Consider the following 27288-nt stretch of genomic DNA (forward strand, 5'->3'; position numbering starts at 1 on the left):
TAGGCTCAGCTGGCCTCATTCGAGTTCAATGTCAGCTGTAGGACAGCCAGGGGTTCTGATGGTCTTGGGCAGACACTTTCCCATGTCCAGGCCTTGGTTATGTCACCTGAGCCAACTCCACTCTACTCTACATGTCACTCATCCTCCGGCATGCTAGCTCAGGCATGTTGTCATGGCAAAGGCAAAGGAGCAAGACTGAAAGTGCAAATGCACAAATGCTTTTGCAAGTCTCAATTTTCCTCATGTCCTATTGGCCACGACAAGTCACACAACCAAGCTCAAAGTCATTGTGGGCAGGTACTACCAAAGGAAGTGGTTTCAGGAAAGCAGGAAAAAGAGAAAGCACTAAACTTCAATGGAGGAACTCAGAACAGCTTGCAAGAATTCCTGCAAAGAATGAGACAGAGAAATAAATACACCAACTTCTAGTAACCTTGCTTAGCTATCTCTTAGCCTGGAAAGCTCTTGTTTGGTTCCTCTCATGCATTATGTCTCAGTTTAAGTGCTCTTCCTTGGAGAGATCTTGCCTCACCACTCTAAGAACACCTTCCCCCTTTATTATTTTCTACCACAGCACCTCATAAGTTTCTCCTTCACACTTACTATGAGCCATCAATAATGAAATAATAGTATTTATTTTCCTTCTTGACTTCTCCTATCCCCCCAACTACAGTGTCAGTCCCATTCATGTTGCAACTGGCTTGTATTGGCTTGTGAGAGCCAATTGTTAAATTTTCAGGAATTTTGTGAGTCAGTTGATGTCATGTTGGCTTGAAATTACCCATGGTGGGTATATTTACCCCCCAGAGACTGGCAAAAACTACAAAGCAGAACTTTGATTTGGGGAAAGGGGTGGGTGTGGTGGATTTAAACATTTTTTATGAAAGCAGTAGCTAGTCTATTTCCTCAGCATCTAGCATACCAGTGTCAGATAGTAGCCCTCAAGGAATATTTGTTGAATGAATGAATGAATGGATGGATATGTGAATGAACGAATGACGCATGAACAATGGGTAGAAAACCATTCTAGACTATGGCTTTCTGATTCCTGATCCTCTGATGCCTCTGACAATCCTATAAAGTTGAGGCTCCTCAACTACCTGATACTAAAATGGTCCTCATTGTTCCAATGCATCCCTCCCTGCCTCTAATTCTGATGACCTCCTTTTGACTGGAACTTGATCCCATAGGCCTGGGTACTTCAATTGACGAACTTCCCTCTCGTTCTGCTGGCACTCAAGCTCAGTCTTCTTTAGGAAACTCAAGCACATTTAGTCTCTTGTCTCCTAAATCTTATCCTCCCATGCTCTCGGTCTCCACTGCTACCACTCCAGTCCTATGACTATATGTCTTGCCAAACTGCTTCAGTTCCCCTAACTGATTTCACCTCATCCACCAGGGCCCTTCTCCTGTACATTCTCTACTTAGAAGTGAGACTGGTCATGTATACCTCCAGCCACCACCCCAAAACCCATGCATCCCCAACCCATTTTAAATGCTTCTCAGGCTGCTTGTTAGGATGATGCCAACACTCAAAAATGGCCAGCACAGCTAGCATTATTTGGCTCCAACTTACCTTTTTAGCTCTTGAAATGTACTCTTTATATTTCAGTTACTGGGACCATCTTTCAAGTTTATATCTTGCCACAATTCCTCCCCTCACAGGCCCTTTGAACATGCTATTTCCTCTGTCTCTAATCCTTTCTCCATTTCCCCCATCCCTCAGAAAACTGCCACTACTCATCCTCCTTCATCTTGATTGACTGTGCCTTCTTGGATGGGCCAAATTGCAATTCTGTGCTCTCACAGCACCATAATAACACTCTGTTTCACAAAGCAATAACCACAGGTATAGTTTTTAATTAGCATGTATGAGTATTTAATTACTCTTCATTCCACCCACTGGACCACTAAATGTAAGAGTTGGGTCAGAGACCATACCTAGTTATGTTCCCATTGTCTCCCCAGCAGTAAGTTCAATCTCTCTCTCTACTATATTATAGAATGGATGAATAGGTGACAGTACACACAGAAATCAACGTAATTGTGCTCTTAATTATAAGTGTCGTATAAGTGGAGAATGATTTTTTTTTACTTTTTAAATTAATTTTTTAATTTTTAAAAAATATAACAACAAACACAAAGATTCTTAACATATGATCATTCCGTTCTACATATATAATCAGTAATTCACAATATCATCACATAGTTGCATATTCATCATCATGATCATTTCTTAGAACATCTGCATCAATTCAGAAAAAGAAATACAAGGAGAAAGATTTTATTTTACATTTTCTTATGGAACTATGAGACTATTCAAGAAGCAGGTACAACCCTCCCCCTGTCTACATGGGTCATGACTCCCAGGGGTGTGAACCTTCCTGGCAACGTGGGACAGAAATCCTGGAATGAGCTGAGACTCAGCATCAGGGGATTGAGAAAACCTTCTCAACCAAAAGGGGGAAGAGTGAAATGAGACAAAATAAATTGTCAGTGGCTGAGAGATTCCAGAGTCAAGGGTTATCCTGGAGGTTATTCTTACGCATTAAATAGATATCACCTCGTTAGTCAAGATGTAATGGAGAGGCTAGAGGGAACTGCCTGGAAATGTGGAGCTGTGTTCCAGTAGCCATGTTTCTTGAAGATGGTTGTATAATGATATAGCTTCCACAATGTAACTGTGTGATTGTGAAAACCTTGTGTCTGATGCTCCTTTTATCTACTTTATCAACAGATGATTAAAACATATGGAATAAAGATGAATAATAGGGGGAACAAATGTTAAAATAAATTTAGAGTGAAATGCTGGTGATCAGTGAGGGGGAGGGGAGGGGGTATGGTATGTACGACTTTTTTTTCTGTTTTTTTTTTATTTCTTTTTCTGAATAGATGCAAATGTTCCAAGAAATGATCATGATAATGAATATGCAACTATGTGATGATATTGTGAATTACTGATTATATATGTAGAATGGAATAATCAAAAGTTACGAATGCATGCATTTGATATTTTTGGTATTTTAAAAACAATAAAAAATTAATTAAAAAAAGAAAGAAGCAGGTATCTCTGATTTTCTCCTACTCCATGGGTTTCTGGCCTTTAGAATAAACATTCAATATATGCTAACTGCATTCAATCGCAACTCAGTCCACTGCTTTCTGGTTTATACCACCCTGGTTATAAGGAAATCTCTCTTCCTAAGCTTATCAGAACCCCAATTTTCCTAAGTCCATAGATCTCTCCCATTTCTTATCTTTTATGATCTTTCTTCAGCATTTGACACCATTTTGTTATTTTTCGCTTTTTGACATTCTTTTCCTTTTTGCCATCCATGACATCAGACTATTCTGTCTGTCTCATCCACAACCTCTCTCCAAAGTTCTCCATGCCTTTCTGGCCCTCCTCTCCCTCTCTTAGTCTGGGTCTCCCAAAAAGGAGACTGTGAGATAAGAATTTGAGTACATGTATCATATTTTCATGGTGATCCTAAGAAACAATGGTATGGGTGTGGGAGGTGAGTCAGGGAAGGGAAGAAGCTAATATAAGGTGTACTATCAATAAAAGGTGCATCATCATTGTGGGTAACTGGAGCTCAGTCCCACTGAATACTCAAGAGACAGAGCAGGACACAGCTCAGAGTTGTCCCAACTGAGGGAAGAGGAGGCTGGAGTTATTTACTACCCAATTCCCTGTCCTCACTGGTGAGCTCTTCCTGGGGGTGTTAACTCCACCACATTCACAGCCTGCTGCCTTCATGGGCCACCACGTTCTGTGGACAAAATGGTCTTGGGCATTTCAGGGACAGGGGAATTTGTCTGCTAGTGTCCCCTTTCCCTCCTCGCCCCTCTCACTCCACACTCCGTGTTGGCAGTGCCCATGCCCACCACCACCTCGTATGCTGAGAACTTCCACATCTTTGGTCCCGATTTTCCTCCTACAGTCTGGACCCTTATATTCATCTACTTGCTGAGAATTTGATTTAGATGTTCTAATACCATCTCAAAATCACCAAATGCATCCCACCTCCTCTAGTCCTGGCTCTGGTTAATGCCTCCCTCCCCTCTGCACCTGTCCTGCTCAATGGAGCTGCAACTCCCTGTTTCTGTCTGGTCAGAAATCTGACAATCACCTAAGAGTCCTCCCTTGCCATCACTTCTCACAGTTTCTCCATTATTAAGACCTGTCAATTCTAATTCCTTAAAAGCTCTAGAATCTATCTCTTCCATTGTTACTGTTATTTTCTTAGATTAGGTTTTCATCTTCTCTTACCTTGACTATTGCAATATTCTAACTTGAATTCCTTCTGTCTTCAATTGACACTTCATCTGGTCCGTGCCCCACATAGCAAGGAAAAGGGTCTTAAATTGTAAATTTAGTCATATAATTCCCCTTTCTTAAACTTTTTTAATGATACTTGGTTGTTGCTGTCATTTTTTTATTTTGAGAAGTTGTAGGTTTGCCCAAAAATCATGCAGAAAATACAGAGTTCCCAAATCGCCCTCCCAATGCCATTTCCCCACAAAATATGTGGCATTTGTGTGGTAACTTTGTTAAAATTGATGAAACAATATAATGACAATTATACTGTTAACTATAGTCCATAGTTTATAGTAGGGTTTGCTAAAGTTGGTCCTTCCTATTAAGCTTTTCAAATAACTAGCTTCTGATTTTGTTTATCTTTCCCATTTGCTGTTATTTCTATTGTTCACAATTTTACAGATTTCTGACATTATCTTATTTTTCTGTCATTATTTTCTTTTTCCTTTATTTACTGAATTTACTGTTATTTTTCTATTTTCTTTATTTGAATACTCAGCTCACTATTTTTTTTTTTTTTGGACCCTTTTTGGTTTCTTGATACATGTATTAAAGGTATACCTTTTCTTTGAAGTTTTACTTTATGTCCATGAAGTTTCATTGCCATTTCATTTTCTTCCCCAATATATATATATATATATTTTATTTTAACATTTGTTCCCCCTATTATTTATTTATTTTTAATCCATATGTTTTACTCATCTGTCCATACCATAATTAAAAGGAGCATCAGACACAAGGTTTTCACAATCACACAGTCACATTGCGAAAGCTATTTCATTATACAATCATCTTCAAGAAACATGCCTACCAGAACACAGCTCTATAGTTTCAGGCACTTTCCTCTAGCCTAATACACCTTAATCTAAAAAGGGGATATCTATATAAAGTGTAAGAATAACCTTCTGGATAACCTTTCGACTCTGTCTGAAATCTCTCAGCCACTGACACTTTATTTTGTCTCCTTTCTCGCTTCCCCCTTTTGATTGAGAAGGCTTTCTCAATCCTTTGATGTTGAGTCCCAGCTCATTCTAAGATTTCTGTCCCACATTGCCAGGGAAGTTTACACCCCGGGAGTCATGTCCCATGTAGAGAGGGGAGGGCAGTGAGTTTGCTTGCCATGTTGTCTGACAGAGAGATAGGTCATATCTGAGCAACAAAAGAGGTTCTCTTGGGAGTGACTCTTAGGCCTAATTTTAAATAGGGTTACTCTATCCTATTTGAGGGGATAAGGTTCATAGGAACATACCCCAAGATTGAGGGCTCAGCCTATTGATTTGGTTGTCCCCACTGCTTGCGAGAATATCAGGAGTTTTTCAAATGGGGAAATTGAATTTTCTCCCTTTCTCGCCATTCCCCCAAGGGTGCTATGCAAATACTTTTTTATTGACTGTTCAAATCACTCTGGGATTTATTGGGGCATCACTCTAGGATTTATTGGGGCATTCCTCTGGACAAACTTACAAAATCTCATGCCCTATTCAAGGTTCCATGTACTTACGGTGTTCCATTAAACTGTCCACATAAGTTATATTAGGAAATACACTAGTCAAAATATAAATTTTGTACCAAATACACATTTTTTTGCTTTAGTCTCACACATAAGGTAAAGTTTTAAAATATGAATTACCATCTATTTTCAACACTCTGCAGTATTGACATTCCATTGTTCTTCCTCATGCAAAAACATTTTTTTAATTTGTACATTTAGTCACTATTATTGTACAGTCTAGGCATTCCCAGATTATACCATCTCAGTCTTTATTGTCTATCTTTCCTTTGTGCGCCCAGCCCTCCTCCCTCTATCGTTCTCACATTCAGCTTTATTCGTTGTACTAACATTATTGTGCTACAATTAGGAAGTATTGTGCTATCCATTTCTGAATTTTTACACTCAGTCCTGTTGCACAATCTGTATTCCTTCAGCTCTAATTACTCAATATCTACCATATTTCTACCTCCTGATGGCCTCTGTTCTTAATTCTCCAAGTTCATTCATTAATGTTAGTTCATATCAATGAGACCATACAGTATTTGCCTTTTGTTTCTGGCTAATCTCACTCAGCATAATGTCCCCAAGTACATCCATGTTGTTACATGCTTAATGACTTTATTCTGTCTTACAGCTGTGTAATACTCCATCATATATATATATATATATAACACTTGTTTAGCCACTTGTCTGTTGATGGACATTTGGGTTGTTCCCATCTCTTGGCAATTGTAAATAATGTTGGCTTTTCTGACTTATCAAAAATCAATTGTCCATAGATGAGAGGGTCTATATCTGAACACTCTGTTCAATTCCATTGGTCAGTATATCTATCTTTATGCCAATACCATGCTGTTTTGACCACTGTAGCTTCATAATATACCTTAAAATCAGGTAGTGTGAGACCTCCAACTTCATTTTTCTTTCTCAGTATATTTTCAGCTTTTCAGGGCACCCTGCCCTTCCAGATAAATTTGTTATTGGTTTTTTCTGTCTCTGGAAAGTAAGTTTTTGGGATTTTAACTGGTATTGCATTGAATCTATAAATCAATTTAGATATAATTGACATCTTAACTATGTTTAGTCTTTCAATCCATGAATACAGTATGCTCTTCCATTTATTTGTCTTCTGTGATTTCTTTTAGCAATTGCTTGTAGTTTTCTTTGTATATGTCTTTTGTATCCTTAGTTAAATTTATTCCTAAATATTTTATTCTTTTGGTTGCAATCATAAATGGAATTTTTTTCATGCTTTCCCCCTCAGCTTGTTCATTACTAGTGTGTAGAAACACTACAGATTTTTGAGTGTTGATCTTGTAACTGCCAATTCACTGTTCTCATTTATTAGCTCTAGTAGTTTTGCTGTGGATTTTTCAGGGTTTTTGACATATAGCTTTATATCATATGCAAACAGTGAGAGTTTTACTTCTTCCTTTCCAATTTTAATTCCTCGTATTTCTTTTTCTTGTCTAATTGCTCTGGCTAGAACTTCCAACACAATGTTGAATAACAATGGTGATAGTGAACATCCTTGTCTTTCTGAGCTTAGGGGGAAATTTTTCAGTTTTTCCCCACTGAGGATGATGTTAGTTGTGGGTTTTTCATATATTCCCTTTAATATGTTCAGGAAGTTCCCTTCTATTCCTATCTTTTGAAGTGTTTTCAACAAGAAAGCATGTTGAAGTTTGTCAAATGCCTTTTCTGCATCAATCAAGAAGATCATGTGGTTTTTCTGTTTTGATTTGTTGATATGGTGTATTACATTAATTGATTTTCTTATGTTGAACCATCCTTGCATAACTGGGATGAATCCTACTTGGTTGTGGTATATAATTCTTTTAATGTGGTGCTGGATTCTATTTGCAAGAATTTTGTTGAGGATTTTTGCATCTATATTCATAAGAGAGATTGGTTTGTAATTTTCTTTTCTTGCAGGGTCTTTGTCTGGCTTTGGCATCAGGGTGATGTTGGCTTCATAGAGTGAGTTAGATAGCCTTCCCCCCTCTTTAACTTTTTTGAAGAGTTTGAGCAGGATTGGTACTAATTCTTTCTTGAATGTTTGGTAGAATTCACATAGGAAGCCATCTGGTCCTGGACTTTTCTTTTTTGGGAGCTTCTCAATGACTAATTCAATTTCTTATTTGTGATTGGTTTGTTGAGGTCGTCTATTTCTTCTTGAGTCACTGTTGGTTGTTCATGCCTTTCTAGGAAGTTGTCCATTTCATCTACATTGTCGAGTCTATTAGCATAAAGTTGGTTATAGTATCCTCTCATTACCTCCTTTATTTCTGCGGGGTCACTGGTTATATCTCCTCTTCCATTTCTGACTTTATTTATTTGCATCCTTTCTCTACTTTTTGTCAACCTTGCTAAGGGTCCCTCAATCTTATTGATTTTCTCATAGAACCAGCTTCTGGTTTTGTTGATTTTCTCGATTGCTTTCATGTTCTTGATTTCATTTATTTCTGCTCTATTCTTTGTTATTTCTTCCCTTTTGCTTGTTTTGGGGTTAGTTTGCTGTTCTTTTTCTAGTTCTTCCAAGTGACCAGTTAATTCCTCCATTTTTGCTCTTTCTTCTTTTTTGATCTAGGTATTTAGGGCAATAAATTTCACTCTTAGCACTCCCTTTGTTGCATCCCATAAATTTCAACATGTTGGGTTTTCATTTGCCTTGAGATATTTACTGATTTCTATTGTAATTTCTCCCTTGACCCACTGGTTGTTTAAGAGCATGTTGTTGAGCCTCCATTCATTTGTGAATTTTCTGGCCCTCTGCTTATTGTTGATTTCCAACTTCATTCCTTTATGATCTGAGAAAGTGTTTTGTATGATTTCAATCTTTTAAAATTTATCAAGACTTGCTTTGTGACCCAGCATATGGTCTATCCTTGAGAATGATCATGCACACTTGAGAAAAAGGTTTATCCTGCTCTTGTGAGATGTAATGTTCTATAAATGTCTGTTAAGTGTAGTTCATTTATTGTATTATTCAAATTCTCTGTTCCTATATTGATCCTCTGTCTAGATGTTCTGTCCATTGATGAAAGTGGGGAATTGAAGTCTCAGGCTATTATGGTAAATGTGTCTATTTCTCTTTTCAGTGTTTGCCTCATGTATTTTGGAGCACTCTGGCTTGGTGCATAACTATTCATGATTCTTATGTCTTCTTGTTGAGTTGTTCCTTTTATTAATACATAGTGTCCTTCTTTGTCTCTTTTAATTGTTTTACATTTGAAGTCTAATTTGTTGGATATTAGTATAGCTACTCCTCCTCTTTTCTGATTGTTGTTTGCATGAAACATCTTTTCCCAACCTTTCACTTTCAACCCATGTTTATCCTTGGGTCTAAAATGTGTCTCCTGTAGACAACATATAGATTAGTCTTTCAATCCATTCTGCCAGTCTATGTCTTTTGATTGGGGAGTTTAATCTATTAACATTTAGCATTACAACTAAAGGACAGTACTTTCTTCTACCATTTTGTCTTTTGGATTTTACATGCCATATTTAATTTTTTCTTCTTTCTACCTTTACTGATAGTCTTCATTTCTCTCCTGTCTTTTCCTATCTGTCTCTAGTGTTCCTTTTAGTATTTCTTGCAGAGCTGGTCTCTTGGTCACAAATTCTCTCAGTGATTTTTTTGTCTGTAAATGTTTTAATTTCCCCCTAATTTTTGAAGGACAATTTTGCTGCATATAGAATTCTTGGTTGGCAGTTTTTCTGTTTTAGTATCTTAAATATATCATACCACTGTCTTCTTGCCTCCATGATTTCTGTTGAGAAATCTATGCATAGTCATGTTGGGCTTCCCTTGTATGTGATGGATTGCTTTTCCCTTGCTGCTTTCAAGATTCTCTCTTTCTCTTTGACATCTGACATTCTGATTAGTAAGTGTCTTGGAGTTCATCCATTTGGATCTATTCTGGTTGGGGTACACTGCACTTCTTGGATGTGTAATTTTAAGTCTTTCATAAAATTTGGGAAATTGGCTTCTGGGCCAAGATGGCGGCTTAGCAATGTGCGCATTTTAGTTCGTCCTCCAGAACAACTAGTAAATAACCAGAAACAATACAGAACAGCTCCTGGGGCCATGTCAGTGACCAGACACACAGTGTACCCCAGTCTGGACCAGCTGGACCAGCTGGACCAGCTGCAAGCCCCCCCAGAACCATGAGTTCCCCACCTGCGGTGGCCGGCGCCCCTCCCCCACAGGCTGCATCCAGAGGGGAAAGGAAAGAGACTTCAGCAGCAGCAGGGGCTGAGCACAACCAAATGCCAATTGTGGCATTAATTAACAAATTCTGACTACTAAAAACAGGCCCCAAGCTCAGGTGAACCTGGTTAAAGCAGAGGTCGCTCATTTTTGCCCCGGTGCCAAGGGGGCAGGGCTGATGGAAAAAGGAAAAAAAGAGAAGGAAACAGAGGTTTTTGTGGCTGTGTTTCTACAAAGGCTTAACTGCCTTTGTATACAGCAGCAGGGCTCCTCAGGTTGCAACGGCCCCAGGCATAGGCAGAAACAAACTCATTTTGAGGGTTTTTCTGGAACCTGTGCCTTCCCCAGGGGAGGGGTGAAGCCCAACTCAGGTGGAATCCCTCTCTCAAGGAATTCAGACACCAGGGCTTGGTAATTTGAAGCCATTAAAACTAGCTTATAACCTCTCCTTTGTCACCACCATGCCCCCAGGCAAAGTTAAAGGTACCGCATCATCTTATGCTGGTGGGATGTGCAGGCAGACAAGTGCCACATACTGGGCAGGATAAGAAAAACAGAGCCCAGAGACTTCACAGGAAAGTCTGTCAATCTGCTGGGTCTCACCCTTAGGGAAAACCGACGCAGGTGAATCTTTCCTCCTCATAGGAGGCCAGTTTGGTCTGGGAAAATCCAGCTGGGGTCTATAATAGCTATGTAGACCCTTGTCAGGGTGGGGGAAAAAAGGCACCATACAAGCAAGGCAAGAAACTAGAAAACAAGAACTGAAAAATTCTCCTATGTTTAACAAAACCTAAGCTAGAGGTCCAGAAAAAGCTGAACTGAATGTCAAAGAACAAATAGACAAAAATTCATTCAGCAAGAAAACCCTAGGTAAAAGAAGTGAAAGCAATCTCCAGAATAAACTAATTAAGGTAATTAAATGCCTAGATGAAAGCAAAAAAATAACAAATCACACTAGGAAAATTGAAGATATGGCCCAGCCAAAGGAACAAACCAACAATTCAAATGAGATACAGGAGCTGAAACATTTAATTCAGAATATATGAACAGACATGGAAAACTTCATCAAAAACTAAATCAGTGAATTGAGGGAGGATATAAAGAAGGCAAGGAATGAACAAAAAGAAGAAATCTAAAGTCTGAAAAAAAAATCACAGAACTTATGGGAATGAAAGGCACGGTAGAAGAGATGAAAAAACAATGGAAACCTACAATGGTAGATTTCGAGGGACAGAACATAGGATTTCTGAACTGGAGGATGGAACATCTGAAATCTGGGAAGAAAAAGAAAATATAGGGAAAAAAATGGAAAAATATGAGCAGGGACTCAGGGAATTGAATGACAATATGAAGTTCACGAATATACATGTTGTGGGTGTCCCAGAAGGAGAAGAGAAGGGAAAAGGAGGAGAAAAATTAATGGAGGAAATTTTCGCTGAAAATTTCCCAACTCTTATGAAGGACTTAAAATTTCAGATCCAAGAAGTGCAGCGTACCCCAAAGAGAATAGATCCAAATAGATGTACTCCAAGACATTTACTAATCAGAATGTCAGAGGTCAAAGAAAAAGATAGAATCTTGAAAGCAGCAAGAGAAAGGCAATCAATCACATACAAGGGAAGCCCGATAAGACTATGTGTAGATTTCTCAACAGAAACCATGGAGGCGAGAAGACAGTGGGATGATATATTTAAATTACTAAAAGAGAAAAACTGCCAACCAAGAATTCTATATCCAGCAAAATTGTCCTTCAAAAATGAGGGAGAAATTAAAACATTTTCAGACAAAAAATCACTGAGAGAATTTGTGACCAAGAGACCAGCTTTGCAAGAAATACTAAAGGGAGCACTAGAGACAGATACGAAGGTAGAAGAGAGAGGTGTGGAGAAGAGTGTAGAAAGGAAGACTATGAGTAAAGGTAAAAAGAAGGAAAATTAGAAGGACATATAAAAGCCAAAAGGCAAAAAGCCCGGGCAGTAAGAACACTGATGTTGATGGATTAAGCTTCCCAATTGGGGGACATTGACTGGCAGAATGGATTAGGGAACAGGACCCATCTATATGCTGTCTCTACTCAAAGGACATGAGGGCAAGGACACAAATGGACATTTGCACACCAGTGTTTATAGCAGCATTATTTACAATTACCAAGAAATGGAAACAGCCAAAATGTCCATCAACAGACAGGTGGCTAAACAAAGTGTGGTATATACATACGATGGAATATTAGGCAGCTGTAAGACAGAATACAGTTATGAAGTATGTAACAACATGGATGGACCTTAAGGACATTATGCTGAGTGAGGTTAGCTAGAAACAAAAGGACAAATATTGTATGGTCTCACTGATATGAACTGACATTAGTGAATAAACTTGGAGAATTTTGTTCGTAACAGAGACCATCAGGAGATAGGAATAGGGTAAGATATTGGGTAACTGGAGCTGAAGGGATACAGATTATGCAACAGGACTGAATGTAAAAACTCAGAAATGGACAGCACAATGCTACCTAACTGTAATACAATTATGTTAAAACACTGAATGAAGCTGAATGTGAGAATGATAGAGGGAGGAGGGCTGGAGGCACAAATGAAATCAGAAAGATAGATGACAAAGATTGAGATGGTATAATCTAGGATTGCCTAGAGTGTATAATGACAGTGACTAAATGTAGAAATTTAAAAAATGTTTGTGCATGAGGAAGAACAAAGGAATGTCATTACTGCGGGGTGCTGAAAATAGATGGTAATTAATATTTTAAAATTTCAACTTATGTGTGAGACTAAAGCAAAAAATATTTGGTACAAAACTTATGTTTTGACTAGTGCATTTCCTAATATAACTTACGTAGATAGCTTGGTTGAACAACATAAGTACATGGAACCTTGGGTAAGACATGAGATTTTGTTGGTTTGTCCAGAGTGATGCCCCAACGAATCCCAGAGTGATTTGATCAGTAAGAGGAAAGTATTTGCAAAGTCCCCTTTGGGGAATGGTGAGCACGGGGGAAAATTCAACCTCCCCAAGTTGAATTCTTGATATTCTCACAAGCAGTGTGGACAACCAAAGCTATAGGCTGAGGCCCCAGTCGTGGGGTTTGTTCATATGAAATTTAACCCCACAAAGGATAGGTCAAGCCTACTTAAAATTAGGCCTAAGAGTAACCCCCAAGAGAACCTCTTTTGTTGCTCAGATGTGGCCTCTCTCTCCAGCCAACACAACAAGCAAACTCACTACCTTTCCCCCTTCTATGTGGGACATGACTCATGTCTTCCTGGCAACGTGGGACAGAAATCCAAGAACGAACTTGGACTCAGCCTCAAGGGATTGAGAAAAACCCTAGAATGAGCTGAGACCCAGCATCAAGGGATTGAGAAAATCCTCTTGACCAAAAGGGGGAAGAGTGAAACGAGACAAAGTGTCAATAGCTGAGAGATTCCAAACAGAGTTGAGAGGTTATCCTGGAGGTTATTCTTATGCATTAAGTAGATATCACCTTGTTATCTAAGAGGAAATGGAGAGGCTGGAGGGAACTTCCTGAAAATGTAGAGCTGTGTTCCAGTAGCCATGTTTCTTGATGATGATCGTATAATGATATAGCTTTCACAGGGTGACTGTGTGATTGTGAAAACCTTGTGTCTTATGCTCCTTTTATCTACCTTGTCAACAGATGAGTAGAACATATGGAATAAAAATAAATAATAGGGGAACAAATGTTAAAATAAATTTAGTTTGAAATGCTAGTGGTAAATGAAAGGGAGGAATAAGGGGTATGGTATGTATGGTTTTTTTTCTGTTTTCATTTTATTTTTTCTGTTGTCTTTTTGTTTCTTTTTCTGAATTGATACAAATGTTCTAAGAAATGATCAGGATGATGAATCTGCAGCTATGTGATGATATTGTGAATTACTGATTATATATGTAGAATAGAATGATCACATATTGAGAATGTTTGTGTTTTTTTCTGTATTTTTTTTTAATTAATAAAAAAATTTAAAAAATTTTTGGGAAATTTTCAGTGATAATTTCCTGTATTAGTTTTTCTCCTCCTTTTCCTTTCTCTTCTCCTTTTGGGACACCCACCACATGTATATTCATGCACTTCATGTTGTCATTCAGTTATCTGAGCCTCTGTTCATATTTTTCTATTCTTCTCCTTATATTTTCTTTTGTTTGTCGGATTTCAGACGTCCCATCCTCCAGTTCTCCTATCTTCTGCCTCTTGAAATCTAACATTGTACATTTCCATTGTTTTTCTCATGTCTTCTACTATGCCTTTCATTCCCATAAGTTCTGTGATTTGCTTTTTCAGATTTTCAATTTCTTCTTTTTGCTCATTCCTTGCCTTCTTTATATCCTCCCTCAATTTTCATTGATTTGATTTTTGATGAGATTTTCCACATCTGTTTAAACATCCTGAATTAATTGTTTCAACTGCTGTAACTCAATTGAATTCTTGGTTTGTTCCTTTGACTGGGCCACATCATCGATTTTCCTAGTATGATTCATTATTTATTGTTGTCTAGACATTTAATTTCTTTAATTAGTTTATTCTGGAGATTGTTTTCACTTTTTTACACAGGATTTTCTTGCTGAATGAGTTTATTGTCTATCTGTTCTTTGACATTCAGTTCAGCTTATTCTAGACCTCTAGCATAGGTTTTGTTTAACAGATCAGAGCTTTTCAGTTATTGTTTTCTTGTTTCTTGCTCTGCCTGTATGGTGCCTTTTTTTTTCTTTAGGAGGGTCTACTTAGGTATTATAGACCCCAGTCAGATTTTCCCAGACCAGACTGGCCTTCGCCCAGGAAGAAACAGTCAGTTTGAGGGTAAGACCCAGCAAGTTGAAAGACTTTTCTATAAAGCCTTTAGACTCTGTGTTTTTCCTATCCTGCCCAGTATGTGGTGCTTGTCTGCCTGTGGGTCCCACCAGCATAAAGTGATGTGGTATCTTTAACTTCAGCAGACTCTTCCTGCTGAGGGCATAGTTGAGACAGAGGAGAGGTTGTAGGCTGGCTTTAGTCGCTTCAGCTTTCCAGAGCCTGGGGTCTGAATTCCTTGAGGAAGGGATTCCATCTGAGCTGGGCCCCAACCCTCTCCTGGGGAAGGCACAGACTCCAGGGAATTACTTCCTTTTACCTGACCAGTCTCTTTGTCTCTCAGACAAGCTTAATTCCACCCTTGCCAGGGGCAGTTGGAGCCTGAGAAACCTTGCAGTTTTATCCAAAGAGTAGTCAAGCCATAGAAATACAGCCACAAACAAAAAAAAAAAGGAAAAGAAAGAAAAAAATCCTTTTCAAAGCAGGACCCCTGTTTCTTGGGTTTGCCAATCAAGACCTTAAGTAGGTATGTTGCTCTGTGTATCTCCAGGTCCTATGTACCCCCTCCTTTCCTTCAGGGCCCAGACCCTTTTGAGTATTTTGTGCTGTTCAACAACAACAAAAAACTGTTTTTTTTTCCTCTTTCCATCAGCCCTGCTCCCCTCAGCACCAGGGCAAAAAGCAGCACCCTCAGCTTTCACTCGAGGTTCAGTGAGCTGAGGGTCTATCTTCAGAGTCAGAATTTGTTAATTAATTGCACAATTGGAGCTAGTTGTGCTAAGCCCCTGCTGCTGCTAAAGTCTCTTTCCTTTCCCCTCTGGGAGGTGGCCTGTGGGGGAGGGGCACCATCTGCCATGGCTAGGGGGACTCACAGTTCTGGGTGGACTCGCAGCTGGTCCAGCTTGTCCAGACTGGGGTACACTGTGTGTCTGGTCACTGACGTGGCCCCAGCAGTTGTTCTATACTGTTCCTGGCTGTCTACCAGCAGCTCTGGAGGATGAACTGAATCCCACTCTTCACTAAGCTGCTGTCTTGGACCTTCTCCCTGATGCTTGCTGCCATTCATTTTTAAATGATTGTTAGTTCTGATGTTTTATAGGGGAGAGGGTGACCTAACCTCTTAAATCCCTGAATGATGTGAAAGAATGACTTCCTCTTGGGGTCGATTCCTGTGAGAATAAAGCAAAGGTAGCATAAGAAATATTGAAAGCTTAAATGCCAATTACTCTCATGTGTTTAAATGTAAGCCTTTTTTTAAAAAAGAAATCTATCCTTAATTCTTATCCCTGGAAAAGATAATTAGCAAGGAAGAAAAGAAGCTTTGAATGAATGAAGGATAAGCTAGTGACTCTTATTCATTTAAATGTTAATTATGTTGTTTTCTGTGATAATCACCTTGTTATGTTTAAAATCCAGAAATAAAATATTATGAGATCTCTTTCACCTTTGGCGTTATTAAATAAGAGAATTAAAATCTATTTTATCAAGTGATTATCATTAGCTATTTATCACAAGTACAGTAACATTATCTAGTTTGGGCTTGTAAATGCTAAATTGTTTTTCTTCCAATTAAAAAAATTAAATTGTATGCTGGCTGCCAGATGATTTGTTTTTAGCAGTTTATGCTTTTCTTCTAAACTAAGTACAAAGAGAAAGTGTGATTATGATACCCAATATAATTTAAGAAATTCTTTATAATCTTTAATACATGAGCCATTTCATTTTTCTAAAAAGCAGAACATCAGACTAACCCACACATACATAGAGATGTGTAAATATATATTTCAAAGAAATACATGCTTTCTGTCATTCTCTTTCCTTCAAAATAATTTATAAACTTTAGCTTTATTGAATAATGATAAATTAAGTAATGAGAAGTAGCATATTGATTTATTGTCTTTGTCTTATAACTTAACATAAACATTGATTTTTATCCCATTTTCCTTAATACACATTACAAGATACATTCTGTAAGATGAATATTTTGATATGCATCAAAAGATATCTACTTATACTGAAGAACGACGATGCTCTACTTTTGTTCCTACAGATAGGACGGGTTTGGCTGATGGGTTTAAAAATGAGGCATGAGGCCCCACTACATCAAGATGGCAAAGGGAGGTGCTTCACAGTTCCAGGCCCCTGCAAAAGCTTTGAACGATCAATGAGAACTGACACAAACATCTTTCTAAAAGCCCCAGAAAACCCTTAAAGGATTGCAGTAACAGGGAAGCCCTAAATCAAGAAAGAGGCTACTTAAAGGCAATAGGAGCTCTTGGTGCCTTGGCTGGCCCCACCCCACCTCGGTGGCTCAGCACAGAGTTGCCTGTTTTCCCAGGGCAGAGCCTTGGTCTCAGTTCCAGAGGGAGCAGAGGCAGCCTTGTGCACACAGTGGGAGCAGGGATGTCTGGCCGAATCTGTCTTGGCAATGGCCTGAATGAAAGAGGAGCCGTACCTCACACCCTATACAAAAATTAACTAAAAGTGGATCAAAGACCTAAATATAAAATCCATACCATTAAACTCCTAGAATAAAATATAGGGAAACATTTTCTTAGGAGATAGCTTCTTAGACCTTATACCCAAAGCACAAACAACAAAAGAAAAAAAATAGATAAATGGGAACTGGGAACTCCTCAAGATTGAACACTTTCGTGCTTCAAAGGACTTTGTCAAAAGGATGAAAAGGTAGCCAACTCAATGGGAGAGAATATTTGGTAACCATATCTAGGATAGGGTTTGATATCTAGGATATATAAAGAAATCCTACAAATCAACAATAAGAGGACAAACAACTCATTCATAAAATGGGCAAAATATATGAATAGACATTTCTCCAAAAAAGAAATATAAAAGGTCAAAAACACAGGAAAAGATGTTCATCTTCATTAGCTATTAGGTTAATGCAAATAAAAACCACAATGTGATATCATCTCGCATCTATAATATTGGCCACTATTGAACAAACAGGAAGCTACAGGTTTTGGAGAGGATGTGGAGAAATAAGAACACTTAGTCACTGCTGGTGGGAGTGTAAAATGGTACAGCTGATGTGGAAGACAGTTTGGTAGCTCCTCAGACAACTAAATATAGACCCAGCAATTCTTGCTACTCAGTAAATACCCAGAAGAGCTGAAAGCAATGACACAGACAGATATCTGCACACTGATGTTCATAGCGGCACTATTCACAATTGCCAAAAGAGTGAAACAATCCAAATGCCCATCAACAGATGTGGTTTACACAAACTATGGAATATTATGCAGTCGTAAGAAGGAATGATGTTCTGAGGCTTATGACAATGTGGATGAACCTTGAGGACTAATGCTGAGTGAAATGTCAGACAGAAAAGGACAGATACAATATGATTTAACTAATATGAACTAACTAGAATATGTAAAGAGTCTTAAAATGTAGAATATAGGATACCTAGGAATAGATAGAATCTAGAGAAGGGGGACCACTAATCTAATATGTTCAGAATATAAAATGGGGTTGAACTTAAAATGTTTGGAAATAGACATGGGTGAGGGTAGGTCGTTGTTGGAAATGTAATGAAGAATGCTGTATTTTAAGTGACTTTGGTGGAAAAGGGTTGTTTTGAGTCATGTATATCACTGCTTAATGCTACGAATTTAAATAAATTCTTGCATGAACTAGTACAAGTATATGGTGCTGGTACAGTGTTAGTAATAGAGTAGCATGTGGAGCAAAATACCTATAGCAAAGTATGGACTATAGTTAATAATAATACCTTAAAATTCTTTCATCAACAGTAACTGGTGTGCCACACCAATACTAGGAGTCAGTAACAGGGGGAAATAAGGGTTAAGGGGTGTCTGGAGTTTCTTTTTGTGTATCTACCTTTTTGGAAAAATGAAAATGGCCTAAAATTGAGTGTGATGATGATTGTCCAGCCAAGTGATGTTATGGTGAGATATTGATTGTATACTTCGGATGGAATATATATAAGTGAATGTATCTCAATTAAATCTGCAAATCTTCTCCCCCCCCCTCCAAAAAAAGAGGCGAGTCTGCCAATCAGTTCAGATCACTTATGATATTTTCTTATGACTTGGTCTCTAGCTTTGTGCTTTTGACCATATGTATGTGTGTGTGTGTGTGTGTGTGTGTGTGTGTATTTAAGGTGTGCAATGTTTTTTAAGACATTTTATAAAAATATTCCATTGGCATGATGTATACATATTAGCAATATTTTGATTTCCTCAGTCTTTGAGAGTGTATATATATATATATATATATATAGCTATATAAGATATCTCTAGTTGAAGGAGGATTTGAGTATCCTTGATAATCCTTGATTGTCATTTTTGCTATTCCTCCCCAAAATTGAGATATTGAGCAACTTTAATGATTGGGATAGAAATCCTTTTACAAGTCTGGGGTTTTTTATTATGAGCTTTCAGCAAAATTGAGGGTGGTTTAACCAAGTTCATAGTTTATAGAATCATTAAAAGATATTAAAAATAGATCACAATGAGATTTTGGCATATATTTGTAAAGTTCAAATAATTGACTACCACTGCTATAACAAATATCCTTCCAATTATGCATACTTAATTTGTGGGAAAAGCTTTCACGTTGCTATAACAAAACTCCTTCCAATCATATCTACTTATTTGTAAGAAAAAGCTTTCACAGTGATTATATCCACAAACAAGGATATAAATAGAATCTATGATCAGCCCTATGTCCTTTTAGCAGTAAAGAAATAATCATATCCTTTATAGATATCCACAAAATGTATGAGTTGGAAAATTCATGTTATTTCATTAAGAGATGCTTTTGAAATAAAATTTTACTTTGATGATTAATACTTATCAAAATTTATAATTGATTTCTGTGGATTTTATCAATCACATATTACTAATAATTATAATGTTATTTCAGTACATTTTTAAATATTTCAATCTTTTGGGTCATCTGCAATAGGAAAATTAATTTCACATTGTCTTTCGTGCTTAGAAGAATGTAGAATGATCAATAAAAACCTTCAAATATCCTAAATTACCTTAGGATATAATTTTGTGGAAAGACCAAAATAAAAATTTGATTTTAAGCAATAAAAGAAATGATGTACATTTTCTCTATCTGAACAATTCACTGATAAAGTCACTTGCCTCATGTATCTACTGAGAGCTTGAAATATGGCTAGTGCAATTGAGGAACAGAATTTTAATGATATATAAGTTTAGTGCATTTAATTTTAAATTTACATAGCCACATACAACTAGTGGCTACCATACTGGACAAATTGTTCTAGCATAATGTATCTTTGATTTAGCATTTGCTATTGACGAGGACTCAGACTCTATAAACTTAAATGATAACTTCTAGAAGACTGATAGTTGCAAATGATTTCAGTTCTTGTTCTAGTTTGCTAGCTGCCGGAATGCAATATACAAGAAACAGATTGGCTTTTAAAAAGGGGAATTTAATCAGCTGCTAGTCTACAGTTCTAAGGTTGAGAAAATGTCCCAATTAAAACAAGTCTATAGAAATGTCCAATCTAAGACATCCAGGGAAAGATACCTTGGTTCAAGAAGGCCGATGAAGTTCAGGGTTTCTCTCTCAAGTGAGAAGGCACAAGGCAAATATAGTCAGAGCTTCTCTCTCATCTGGAAAGGCACATGGCGAACACGGCATCATCTCCTAGCTTTCTCTCCTGACTTCCTGTTTCGTGAAGCTCCCCAGGAGGCATTTTCCTTCTTCATCTCCAAAGGTCGCTGGCTGGTGGACTCTGCTTCTCGTGGCTACATTGTTCTGCTCTCTCAGAATCTCTCGCTTTTTCCAAAATGTTTCCTCTTTTATAGGATTCCAGTAAAATAATCAAGACCCACCTAAAATGGGTGGAGACACATCTCTACCTAATCCACCTTAACAACCACTCTTGATTGAGTCACATCTCCAGGGAGATGATCTAATTAAAGTTTCAAACATACAGTACTGAATAGGGATTAGAAGAAATGGCTGCCTTTGCAAAATAGAATTAGGATTAAAACATGGCTTTTCTAGGGTACATACATCCTTTCAAACTAGCACAGTTCTGTAATACAGGACAATAAAACTGTCTTTTTTTTAGCTATAGTACATTAACCACTGTTGTATTAACTTAGCAATTTCATTTCAACATTCTTTCACTGGCTGTATGTACTCCAATCTTTTGAACTCTCTTTTGAAACAACTTTTCATCCTGCTGTTTCTGCCATTAAGGAGTTGAAATCTTTGGCACAGGTTCACTCTATATTTGTGAGAAAGTAATGCTTTGGATGGTTCTGAAAATCATACACTGGCGCTGCTTCAAGCTTAACTTCATTTACTGTTTAGTGAGTTCATCTTGCCCTCCTGGGTATGGTATGAACTACCCTCTCATTACTTGGCTCTGTTTGGAGACTGATTCCTATTAATAACTGTTAGAGGAAAGAACATGAGCATTAGAGTTAGATAGTCACACCACAGTATAACCTGAAAAAGTTATGATGGTGAAAATAATAGGAACTACCCAATAAGGTGGCTATGAAGAACAAATAAAATATTATAGTAATATGGTCAGCAGAGAGCCTATCAGTAGGAACTGTCAATTAAAACTAGCTACTTCACTGATTTGAAGTTTCCTGCTCTATCTCCTTTCCCTATATCTATTGGCTTTTAGTCTTGCAGAGTGCCCCATTCTGGAAGCTTTCTGCTATTTCCACTCTTTGCTGTATAATGAATGTTCACTAAAGCCACTTAAAACGGCTCTGATCTCAGTTAAAATGCAAAAAATTAGAAAGAAACTAATTTTCTGAAAGTCATTTACACTTTAGCATGAATGAAGTCCTCATATTGAAATGAAAATTTTGGAAGACCAAGCAGGGGACTTTGATTTCTAAAGAAATACTGAAGAGCTACCATGTGATTAGGGGAGGGATATGAGCTCCAAATAGTTTGGGATGAATATGCAGTTTTACCTTTGCCTGGCCCAGCATATCACCATAACAATCCACGGATTTTTCTAAGACTGTAGTATACATTTACTATTGCTTGGTAACAAGCTATTGAAAATTTAGTAGCATAAAACAACCCATTATTGTTTCTCATGGGTCTATAGATTAGTGAGGTGGTTCTGCTCACAGTTAGATCTGTCTCTCTATCAAATTTTCATACACATTTGAAACTATTATTCTTCTATTTCCTCAACATTATCTATTCATTGTTCAATTGTTAAATCTCATTATTAAATTTTGGCTTCTTCATGCATTCCAGACCACAAGAATTGAGTTAAAATTCTCCCATTACAAAGGTGGCCTTTCGAATTTTTCCTTAAGTTACTTGTTTTATGTACTTAGGACTATTAGTCCACACACATGTTCAAGACTATGTTATGTTTCTGATATAAAATAATACTGTCTCATTCTATAACTTTTACCATGAATTCTACTTTTCTGATATTAAAAGTCCCTTGCTTTCTTTTGTTTGCCTTTGTCAGTAAGTACTTACTCACCTATTTGCACCCATTAATACAAGGATCTTTCAACATCAGGAAAACTGTTTCTCTAATTCTTGATTTCTAAATTAAAGAGAAAAACAACTCACCACCTCAATAATTATCACATTTGATAAAACACAGTACCCTTATCCTCTCTCTCTTTCATGCAACTATAATCAACTAGAAGTAGATGAGTCTTTTCTAATTTGATAAAGGGTATTTCTAGAAATAATCATATATCCTAGTTGTGAAGACCTTGATATTTATTCAGTAGGAAAAATTCTTGTAGTCTTACTGACCATTTTTAAACCTAGCATTTTATAAACTGTACCTAGCTTTCGAATTATCTCCCAGCATATTAAAGATGGAGTGCCTCCCTGAAAATATTCCTAAAAGTAGGCAGTGGGGATAGAATAGAAATAAGTGAGCTGGCTCTAAAGGGAGGCTGGAGCTCAAAGAGGGAACAGCTATGAGTGTATTCCTTAAAAATCTCTGTTATCGTTTGTTCTAGTTTGCTAGCTGCCGAAGCTATATACCAGAGACAGAATGGCTTTTAAAAAGGGGGAATTTAATGAGTTGCTAGTTTACAGTTCTAAGGCCGAGAAAATGTCCCAATTAAAACAAGTCTATAGAAATGTCCAATCAAAGGCATCCATCCAGGGAAAGATACCTTGGTTCAAGAAGGCTGATGGAAGTTCAGGGTTTCTTTTTCAAGTGGAAGAGCACATGGTGAACACGGTCAGGGTTCGTCTCTCATCTGGAAGGGCACATGGCGAGCACAGTGTCATCTGCTCACTTCTTCTCCTGGCTTCCTGTTTCATGAAGCTCCCTGGGAGGCGTGTTTCTTCTTCATCTCCAAAGGTCACTGGCTGGTGGACTCTGTTCTCATGGCTATGTCGTTCTGCTCTGTTCTCTCCAAATCTCTCATTCTCCAAAGTGTTTCTTCATTTATAGGACTCCAGAAACTTATCAAGACCCACCCACATGGGTGGTGACATGTTGTCACCTAATCCAGTTTAACAGCCACTGTTGATTAAATCATATCTACAGGGAGATGATCTGATTACAGTTTCAAACGTACAGTATTGAATAGGGATTATTCTGCCTTTACAAAATGGGATTTTGATTAAAACATGGCTTTTCTAGGGTCCATATATCATTTTGAACTAGCGCATCTTTCCAGTAGGAAGTTGCACTCTATGAAGCACAGGTGGCTTCTACTCTTAAGCAAATGAGAGGCGACAGGCTGGACAGACTTGAAGACTTAGAAAACATTCCCTTCTAGGATGCTTCTAATCAGCCAGGATTAAATTCTGGGCTCCTCTCCACCCAAACCTTTCTATCCTAGTAAGGGCCTCCACCTAACACTGAACTTTCTCCCCCTAGAACCCCTCCTATGCTGGATTCCAGGCCCTCTAAATTTGCTGCTGCTTGGTATCACAATTCTAGCTGCCAGGGCATTTAATTCTAAATTAGGTAACATAAGATTGGGTATTTCTGGGCTGAAACACCAATCCACTGAGAAATGCAGACCATTAATGTGTGAGGGTTTCACAAACCCAGATTGTGGCATTCAAAATTTTAAAGACTGGGAAATTGCAGGTACGTTAGAATCTTAAGGGAGCTCTAGATTGTTTGGTGGGTAATTTCCAAAAGATTTAATCCAACTAAGTACTCAATAGGAGAGGGGCTGGGGAGAGAAGAAGATTGATAGAGATTGTGAGATTGCATGCCAGAAATGCCAACAGGTAAATGTGTTTGTTTTTCAAGGAGGAAATGAGGCTTGGAGCCTTTTGTTCAGGGGAAGATAGTTGAGAAGTTGGGTGAGAACAAGATCTGAATGAGTCATTCTTCAGAAGAAATCATGTTGAAACTGGGAAGGAAAAGAACTGGGCATTTTTTAAATGCCCGAAGATGAGGTCTAAGAGACTAAGCCCAACGAATGTATAGAAAATCAGCAAAGGACCTAGCATAGTCAATTACAAACCCTCTTCAGTGGAGTAACGTGCTCTCCTTGCTATCCAGAAAGCTCTAGAGCAGGAATTGGCAAGCTGCTTCTTTAAAGAACCACGTAGCAAATATTTTTGGCTTTGAGGCTGTACCACATCATTTGAACTTTACCGCTGTAGTGCAAAAGCACCCATAGGCAATATGTAGCAAAAAAGCACAGTCAGGTTCCAATAAAACTTTATTTACAAAAACAGGGATGGGTCAGATTTTGCCTGTGGGTCATGGCTTGCTGTCCACCACTCTAGAAGAAAGCTCTCTGACAGTCATCAAAGAATAAGAAGCAAACCTCATTGACACCCTTGGAATTAAAGATTCGATTGAATGAAATAAACAAGGATCATTTCCCACCAGAGGAAAAATAAGAACGCTCCAGATAAGGCAGAAAATGAATCAAATGCTGGTGGAAAGACTGCTTATTGTTTTGGGAAACTTAGGAAGCAGAGAATGTAAAAATGCAAAAGAAAACCAACCAAACAGAAAAGGTATTGGAAGGCCAGAAGTCTATGGAAATACTACCAGTATTTTAAAGGAAGTTTGTAAAACATTCAAAGTAACAAATACCCTTTAGGAAGCTAAACCCAGCAAAGAGAAGATGAAGTCTGACCTTGGTGAGTTGCAAGAGAAAAAAAATCAAGACTTAAGAGTATACAGAAAATACTAGAGTGAGGGGAACACTGAGCTGATCAAACCAAATTACAGTGGCCTGCTGCCTTTCCCTGGGACTCTGAAATATCTCCTGTGTTCAGGACCAGGTGTGTCAGCCTGGTGAGATAAAACAATTCCCTGGTAGATAAGGTGACTGCGGGTACCTTCATTCCCTTATTGTCCCAAGCATATGTAAACAGTCACAGAAGCACAGAAGACATTGATTCTGCTGGGCATATTTTATGACATCCAGCTCACACCCAGATGGAAATTTGTCCCTGGCTGGGAGTGTGATGGTTTGAAGCTGTATGTATCCCAGAAAAGGCCATGTTCTTTTTTTTCTGCATGGGCAGGCTCCAGGAATTGAACCTGGGTCTCTGGGCCATGTTCTTTTAATCCATTCTTGTGGATGTTACCAGACAAAAGCCATGGATTCTTCTGCCCGAGGCACTCAATATCCAATCCCTGAGACACTTGGGTTTCAAAGAGAGAAGGAGTTTATTACTAGGCGAGCCGTAGGAGAGCAGATGATGTAGCACCCCCAAATCTGTCTCACTGAGTTTAGGGAGTTCAAGGTTTTTAAGGATTTTATCAAGGGGAGATGAGGTCATTTTGAATAGCAAGTTCAAAGGAGACAGTGTTATCTTTACCATTTCAATAGGGAAATATAAACTGAAAGGAGGGGAGGCAGAAGTATCCCTTCAGTACTAAAGGTGTAAGCCAAAAGGGAGACAAGTTATCCTTCAATAGCAGAATACAGCTGATAATGATTTACAAATGTATGGGGCTGAGCCTAGTTAATGGTTGACTTCATTAGCATTACAAGAAAATGACCAGATAAAGGGTGTAACAACTGTTATAGTCACAAAGGCACAAGCTAAGGGCTTTTACATTCATTTCAGATATCAGGGCAGCTGAATTATAGTTTAGGGATTTCAGTGTTCCCCTCTGTCTACTCCGGTATCCCAAAAAGGGATGATTCAGTAATCAAAATCATCCCTTACATCCTAATTTCTTGGTTACATGGGTGCAGACCTGTTCAACTGAGATATGACCCACTCCATTCAGGGTGGGTCTTAATCCCCTTATTGGAGCCCTTTATGAGAGGATAAAACACATACAGAAGCTAAGAGAGATGAAATTAAGAGAAGCTTATAGAGAAAATCTCCAGAGAAGCTAAGAGAGGACCCACAGAAGCTCAGAGAAGAGGTCACTGAAGCCAGAGGCTGAAAGCAATGAAATCCAGGAGTGAAAGACCAGCAGACACTGGCAATGTGCCTTCTCATATGACAGAGGTGCCCGGATGCCAGTAACCTGTCCTCAGAGTCCAGGTATCATCCTGTGGATGCCTTGAGTTGGACATTTCCAGAACCTCAGGTCTATAAATTATCAGTTAATAAATCCCTATTGTAAAAACCAACCCATTTCCGGTATATCGCATTCCCGCAGTTTTAGCAAACCGAAACAGGAAGGGAGCTGGGTTCCTCCACACACACAAGAGAGGGGTGCTGTGTGTAGAACTTTTCCCTGCATCAGTCACAGAGACCTGCTGGCCATGGGGCACCTACACCCACTAGTGAAGCTGACTTTCCTCTATCTCTTCTCCACGTGCGTTAACATTCCTCCTAGTGCTGCATGCATTGTGCTTCTGTTGGGACTGAGTTTGTGATGGCAGGCATTGTTAGGCTGTGAAAGACTCAACCCCTGGAAGTGGTAAGAGACGTCCCTCTTTCTGACCAGTTTGCATAGAATTCAGATAGATCTAGGAGAAACTCTTGTTTATAAAAAACTGAGTTTTGAGTTTTGAATAATTACATTGGGCAGGTGAAATAACTGGCAAATCATAGAGTGAGAAGATAAAATAAATCCGAGATGGCAGAAGATATTTATCTCCTGGATACAATCTTTGTTAACAATAGCTGGGAAAGATCGAGGCCATTTCCCATCCAAACTGAGTGATGAGGTGTCAGCCAGGCAAGAGCTGGGAGAACAAACAAAGAATGTGAGAGGTGTTCACCGCATTAACAAAGCTCTACTGGAAAATGACTGCAAAACCTCACAGCACAGTGCAGGGATCCTTAGAGAACATATAGGCGTGGCTCTGTAAAAGAAGCTGGTTCAGGAGGAGATTAAGTGGGAAGAGAAAGAACAGAAGCAATCAGCTGTGGAAGAAAGGAAAGCTTAAAGCGGAGAATTCAAGAAATGGAGAATTATACAAAACAGAGATAGCCTATATATAATCCATATGCAATCCATGAGAAGAGAGGGGTGCTGAAATTAATGCCGCTGTATAAAACGA

The 27288-nt window shown here is 38.4% G+C and overlaps 1 long non-coding RNA gene across 1 annotated transcript in view; it reads right to left on the minus strand.

The window, feature by feature from the left end:
- Nucleotides 1-230: 230 nt before the first annotated feature.
- Nucleotides 231-27288, minus strand: part of LOC143646473 (uncharacterized) — a 52897-nt gene continuing 25839 nt past the window's right edge. Inside the window, exon 5 of the long non-coding RNA XR_013157483.1 lies at nucleotides 231-387. This is a non-coding gene — a long non-coding RNA (uncharacterized LOC143646473). The remainder of the gene's footprint in view (nucleotides 388-27288) is intronic.

This window comes from Tamandua tetradactyla, chromosome 1 (assembly GCF_023851605.1).
Source record: "Tamandua tetradactyla isolate mTamTet1 chromosome 1, mTamTet1.pri, whole genome shotgun sequence".
Lineage (NCBI taxonomy): Eukaryota > Metazoa > Chordata > Mammalia > Pilosa > Myrmecophagidae > Tamandua > Tamandua tetradactyla.